The sequence below is a fragment of the Nansenia antarctica genome, assembly GCF_963989245.1.
Source record: "Nansenia antarctica genome assembly, chromosome: 8".
Lineage (NCBI taxonomy): Eukaryota > Metazoa > Chordata > Actinopteri > Argentiniformes > Microstomatidae > Nansenia > Nansenia antarctica.
This window is the reverse complement of record NC_137678.1, coordinates 32,927,117-32,934,119: the sequence shown is the minus strand read 5'-3', so window position 1 is coordinate 32,934,119 and position 7,003 is coordinate 32,927,117. Positions and strand designations below refer to the sequence as shown.

Sequence of the window (7,003 nt, the reverse complement as noted above, 5' to 3'; positions counted from 1 at the left end):
GAAAAACATTCAGGTAGTATTTTGTGCAGATGGATGGAATACAATAATTAATTTTTATACCAATTATGTTACGTCCTCAATACTCGGATTACACACAGAAACACCACAATACAAACCAGGAAGCCTTATCTAACGGTTCCAGCCCGACCTCAACACTTAGGAGTGCTTTCAAACACAAATGACACTGAGGCACTTTACATCTGATGTAACCAGCAGCACTATCAGGGGAAGACAAGTTTGGCTTTAAGGTTTATAAAGACTGATTTTCAAAGAAGTCAAAATCTACTTTATTTGAGACATTCAAAACAAGACAGTGCACCTTAAAACCCTGAAAACGTCACAACTGCAAGACAATTGTTCAAAAGCTTATCAGAAAACCTTGGTCCTTGACCTGTTCTTGTAAGGTGACATCAGAGGGTGGAGATGCATTCTTATATGTGAGAATAGACACATCTTCCAGCATAGTCACGCTTGTCGTGTACAAAACTCAGCTTAAAAACACCTCCTTAATGGGCCCCAACTCCACCCTCAACTACTGCAACCACAGGAAAGACCAGCGTCTGAACCATCAAAGTGGTAATAAAGCATATTACATTATCTATAAGCACAAAACCACACGGTCTGACATCTCCTGGGACTTTACTCATGCTTTATAACAGTTGCCATGGCATCACTTAAAGCAATGCTTTAATTGGACATCCAAACACCACAAGACATAAAGCACTGATATGTGCTGCTGAATCATCAGTTGCTTTATGTGACCAGCAGGGGGCAGCATAACCAAGCCCATCTGATGTGTACAGAAAGTTGCCATGCCAAATGTATCAAAAGAAACACGACAGAATGTTGTATAATATCACCTGTGCATCATATTAGTTTAGTTTAAAACGTGCAGTGGTTTATGTGCCGATAGACAGCCGATCTAGTTAATCTTAACCAGTACACTTCAACACTGGATCAGTGAGAGAAGCGTGTCGTGTATTGTATCTGGAGGCCGTACCGTCCAGGGCAGCAGGAGAGCGGCCTCAATGCTGCAGGTGAGGACACCAGAAAATAAAACACACAAAGAGAACTAAACAGTTAAAATGCGTCTCCCTGCATCTGACTGGACATTTATTTATTAAGTTCACAGCCCTGGATGACCAATCAGTACTTGGGGCAGGGGCTGAATGGCCAATCAGTGCTTGTGGGCCAGCCCTGTATGACCAATCAGTGCTTGGGGGCGGGCCCGGGGAGAGGCACTCTCCTGCGGTGCCATGGACACCTCATCTGATAACCCAGGTGAACCCAGACTACTCAACCAGGTGAACCAGAGGCCCAGTTGTTCAAAACGTTTAATCTGGATCAGATCGAGCTGTCTGATTTCCTCTATACGGCTGAAAATCAGCCAGAAAGATCTGATCCTGGATAGCAAAAAAGAATCATTCTGATCCAGATTAAGAGTTTTGAACAACTGGGCCCTGGTCAAGAGTTCACCTGAACACTAAACACCTGAATGAACACATTAGGACCCTAACTCAGTGGTGACCCGGAATGAGACATTATGAGACTGCAGGGGAACCAGGTTGGCTCCAACACTCCTACAGGGGAAAACATGTCAGATCAGATCAGACACCAATCAACTGATAGTCAACGATTTGTTCTACTTTTGTGCCTTCATCATTTTCAACCCACAGAATATTGAAGTTTGATCACTTAAGCAGTGGCAGATATTTAACAATGCTAGATGCAGGCAAACACACCCAGCTGGTGTCTCAGCTCAGCCTGTGTGAGGTCTAGAGGAAAGATCAGGGGGGTATTCCATCTATGTCACTAAAGGAAAATGCAGGCTTATTTTTTATAACTCTCATGAGTTATTTATTAGAATGTGCCTGGATTTTCCTTTAGCAACGTTGATGGAATACCCCGAGCAGGGTTAGGGGCCACCGCCAAACTACCTCAACCAAAGTAAAACAAATAAAAAAATGAAAAACAAAACAGAAAAACAAAAATAAACACATTTAGTTACTAAAGTTATCAACACGGGTGGTTTAGATCATTATGATCATTTCAGCATTTGTTTGGCAAACAGTAACAATGCTAGCAGAAAAAACGTTCTTAATTTTAAATGGAAGTTCGACGACAATTCAGCAAATTTGGTCCCAACTATTTAACGTCAGTTTTAAATAACTGCCAGACAAAAAATCCATCATTTAGTGAAAATCGAATTTAAAAAACTCAAATTTAGCAATTAGCAAATTTCTGCTAATTCTGAACAGAAGAAAGAAAGAAAGAATTTTTTTTGAAGATTTGATTCTTAAAGTGGTCCAAAAAAAACACAATAGGCTAGAAAAGCAATAGACTGCAGACAGAGCACAGATGTCAATATTTGGTAAAATTCAATATGAAAAAATGTATGTATGACATTTAATGTAAATGTAAAACCGTGTCGAAGAGTGGGAAGGTATAAAGTGTGGCACCAAGTAAACAGTTTATTACAACACAGTCTAGTTTTAATAATCCAAGCAGACACATTTACAAACATGATCCTAGAGAGAAAAATGGGGAGACGAAGGAAGGAAAAAAAAACACAACAAAAGCGTTCCCTATAAAAACAATCTGACGATGTACACATTATAGCAGTCACAGCGTTACTTAGGTTACGGGAGGAATGCTCTTCTTGTTTTGGACAGAGCAGGCAAATTTAATATTTTAATTATCTCAGAAAAGCTGTCCTTCATTGGTTATGCAATTCTTTCATATCAAATAAAATTTCGTAAAAATAAAAAAAGCCGTGTTTTTTTTCTTTTTTGTAGTTTGTTTGATTCTACATGAAGCCTGACGCAGCACAGACCTCCTCCCCGAGGAGTCCCTGGTCAGGCTGCAGACACACACAAACACGCACACGCACACGCACACACACACGCACACGCACAGACACACACAGACACACACACACACACACACACACACAGACAGGAGAGAGGCCAGGAGGAGAGGTGTAGGAGGGAGGAGGTTGTGGTGGTGGTGGTGATTCGGTGGGACGTGTCTCCAGGACGTGTTGCCATGACGATGTCCCTCCATCCTCTTGCGTCAGCTGAAAGGTGTCAAACGAAGGGTGGAGTTTGGTTTGGGGCAGCCCAGCAAAACACACCATGTCCCCCCCTCCCCTCTACTAACCTCTAGCTATCCACGCACACACTCACGCACAGTACACACAGTACACACATGCACACCCTTCTGACAGACCAATAGGGGACAACCTTACTCCCACAGTGACCAATAAGGGCCAATCTAACTGTGTCTGGACCTATCCTGTGTCAGGCTCAACACTCCTGCATCCTCCAGTATGAAGGGCTCTGCCAACAGTTGATGTTCCAGTTTAAACTGGTCACAGCTGGTTTAAACTGGTCATAGGTGGATCGTGACCTGACCACCTAACAGGAAACTGGAAGGCTTGGGCCAGGCCTGCCTACTGGGATGGATGGAGGGATGTGGAGCGTCTAACACACAGATTCTCAACTCTCAAGTCTACAGGCGTGCACATACCTGTTACTGCCCAGCTCTACCACGCCTGTTCCCAACCAATCACAGCCATGACGAGGGGGTAGGACTGAAGCACACTATGGCTGGCTAAGCATTCTAAGCGGAGCGCTAGGGTGGATATTGGGAAAAATGGCCGGAGATCACTAGAGGCGGTTGATGTGTTAGGGCTGGGCAAGAACACAAATGTGCACTGCCTAGGACCAGAGTTGAGGATCACTGAACTGACACACAAGACGTGTTATAATAATGTCACACTACAACATTAAAATATATATAATATACAGTATATACACACAACGTTAAAATAGACTACAAGGCTATATTAGCATTACACTACATCAGTAGGCAAGAGGTAGACACGCATGCACAATACAGTGACAGTTCTTTCAATGGCAAATGACATATATATAACACTGCATCATCACATAACACTCAGTCAGGGAATAATACCCCCCCCCCTCCCTCCCTCCCCCCTCTCCCAACTATCCACCAGGTAAACCAAGTTTGAGTCATTTAGGTAGTCAATAGTAAAGTGATTCATAGGTTATCAGATTATCATAAATAGTTATAGTGATTAATAGTTTACCATATTCTCAAATAGTTATAAATAGTGATTCATAGTTATAGTTAGTTATCACTTTATCGAGTGATCTGATTAACCAACCCGTATGGGTAACGGTGTATGAAGTCACATGAGGCATAGCTGGGAGAGCCAAACTCAAGTCAATAAATCATAAATCATATCCAACACACCCTTGAACCCTGTGAAATCATGATTTAAAATCATGAAATCAAATCAAACCCTGTGAGAGCTTCCCCTCGACATCCGCTGTGCAACAGCTCCACAGCATCACCAGGTACAACACCTGCCCTCGCTACGGTTCTCTACTGGACAACCAATCAAATTGCTGACAGTTTATTAACCTGACATTATTCTGCATGGTTTCCTTGTTTGAGCTTTTCATTTGCTACTACTAGGCCAGTAAACCACGCCAGAGTGGAACCTCAGGGATGCTGTGGACACCGTTGACTGCAGCTGACACCAACATGTTATGTAGACGTTATGAATGGATGGATAGACCAGAGAGAGATAGAGACAAACAGAGAGAGGGAGAGAGAGAGAGGGAGGGAGGGACAGAGAGAGAGAGAGAGAGAGAGAGAGAGAGAGAGAGAGAGAGAGAGAAGAAAGGACACTAGTGCAAGAAGAGTTTGAATCAGGAAATCAGCTCTGCATTCTCCTGTGAACCCAACAGACACCTACAGACAGATTGAGAGATAGCTAGTAACGTCTTCACAGTACGCCCCAACGCTGAGCAGACAAACAGAACAGGACATGTTAAAGATCTGTGAACATAGATTGACAGGTCGTAAAGCATAAATAGATCAAAGGTTTCCTTTGTCATAGAAACATGCCGAGTGAGACCAATCAGAGTGTACAAAGATCATAAAGTAACCTCTCTTGGTTGGTCCTATCTGGGTTCCAGAGCTCTGATTGGTGGGCCAGACAGGACCAGTCCATGAAGACCAGGGCTCTCCACGGGACGACACAACCAAAACACCACACTGAATTCACATCGTTTCGATGTTGTTGGCGATCAAAACTAGAGTAACTACCGTTACTCAATACATAGTTTGATTTGTCTTGTAATGTTTACATAATGACAGAAACACTTTAATTCTGAGGGGAGAACCCTGGGTTCATACTGGACGTACTCATCTGTACTAGACTGTACTAATCTGTACTGGACTGTACTAATCTGTACTGGACCACATTAATCTGTACTGGACCATATTAATCTGTACTGGACCACATTAATCTGTACTAATCTGTACTGGACCATATTAATCTGTACTAATCTGTACTGGACCACATTAATCTGTACTGGACCACATTAATCTGTACTAATCTGTACTGGACCACATTAATCTGTACTAATCTGTACTGGACCACATTAATCTGTACTAATCTGTACTGGACCACATTAATCTGTACTGGACCATATTAATCTGTACTAATCTGTACTGGACCATATTAATCTGTACTGGACCATATTAATCTGTACTAATCTGTACTGGACCATATTCATCTGTACTGGACCATATTAATCTGTACTAATCTGTACTGGACCATATTAATCTGTACTGGACCATATTAATCTGTACTAATCTGTACTGGACCATATTAATCTGTACTGGACCATATTAATCTGTACTAATCTGTACTGGACCATATTAATCTGCACTAATCTGTACTGGACCATATTAATCTGTACTAATCTGTACTGGACCATATTAATCTGTACTGGACCATATTAATCTGTACTGGACCATATTAATCTGTACTGGACCACATTAATCTGTACTGGACCATATTCATCTGTACTAATTTGCACTGGACCATACTAATATGTATTAATCTGCACTGGACCATACTAATCCATTACCTGAGAGGTTGCTTTATCATACCAGAACATTCTGCACTTTCCTTCCTTCCTTCCTACAGCTACCCCCTAGTTCCCATGACAACCCCTAGTGGTACAGGCAATCACATCACTAGGGCAGGTCCTAGATCAATTACATACCGATCAATACACACTGTAGCGCCCCATGTCTGAGGTGGTAGTGGTTCTGTGTCTCTATGACAACAGCCTGTTTTACAATGACAAATTCAAGACGTGAGTGACACGTTCGACCCGTTTCAAAAAAGGACAAAAAGCACAGAATGATTTATGACTTTGGCATTCACCCATTCTTGCTCACATGGTCATAACCTGACCTTCACGGCCCTGTGTGTCAGGCTACCGTTTCACATGACAGTAAGACAACAGGCTGAGCCGTTTCTGAAGTAACAATACAACTGACATGGAAATCTCAACTTTCCCTTTCAACAGTTGCACCTAACAAAATGTCAACAAAACATAGTTTGAAACCTAAAAAAAAATCAATTTTGACAAACTACCCCGTGAACAACTTTGTGATGATTTTTAAGTCCTCATTGAAATACCGACAGCGTTATTTAAGCATCTGTTGAAGGGGTGTGTAAAGCACTCTGCAGTGAGGACTGAAAAGTCATCACAAACTGACCGTGTTGACCAACAACAACAACAACAACAACAACATTACATCAGTACCAAGACCCTTCTCTCACAGGAAATAGTCATGTCAGACATACAGAACAGCCAGTAACCAGGGCAGAACCAGGATGAGGAACAGTCTGTCAGTTCAAGATTAGAACAACTTTTACTTTACTTGAATATAATAATAATCATAATCATAATAGAGTCAATTTTATGAAAGACCTCAGTGAACCGTAACCGGTCAGTCAGAATGCCATAAGCAATATCGGCTACAACTCTGTCAACTTTACATCATCTATGCCATTTATCATATAAAAACATTATTAATAATAATAATAATTATAATGATATTACGCTTTAGGATTCAAAACAAGAACATTGAGATGTTTTAGATTCATTTG

At 41.6% G+C, this 7,003-nt stretch overlaps 1 protein-coding gene across 1 annotated transcript in view; it reads right to left on the bottom strand.

The window, feature by feature from the left end:
- Positions 1–409: 409 nt before the first annotated feature.
- Positions 410–7,003, bottom strand: part of cpsf6 (cleavage and polyadenylation specific factor 6) — a 28,061-nt gene continuing 21,467 nt past the window's right edge. Inside the window, exon 11 of the mRNA XM_080537895.1 lies at positions 410–3,076. The gene's annotated coding sequence lies outside the window, so the exon portion shown is untranslated. The remainder of the gene's footprint in view (positions 3,077–7,003) is intronic.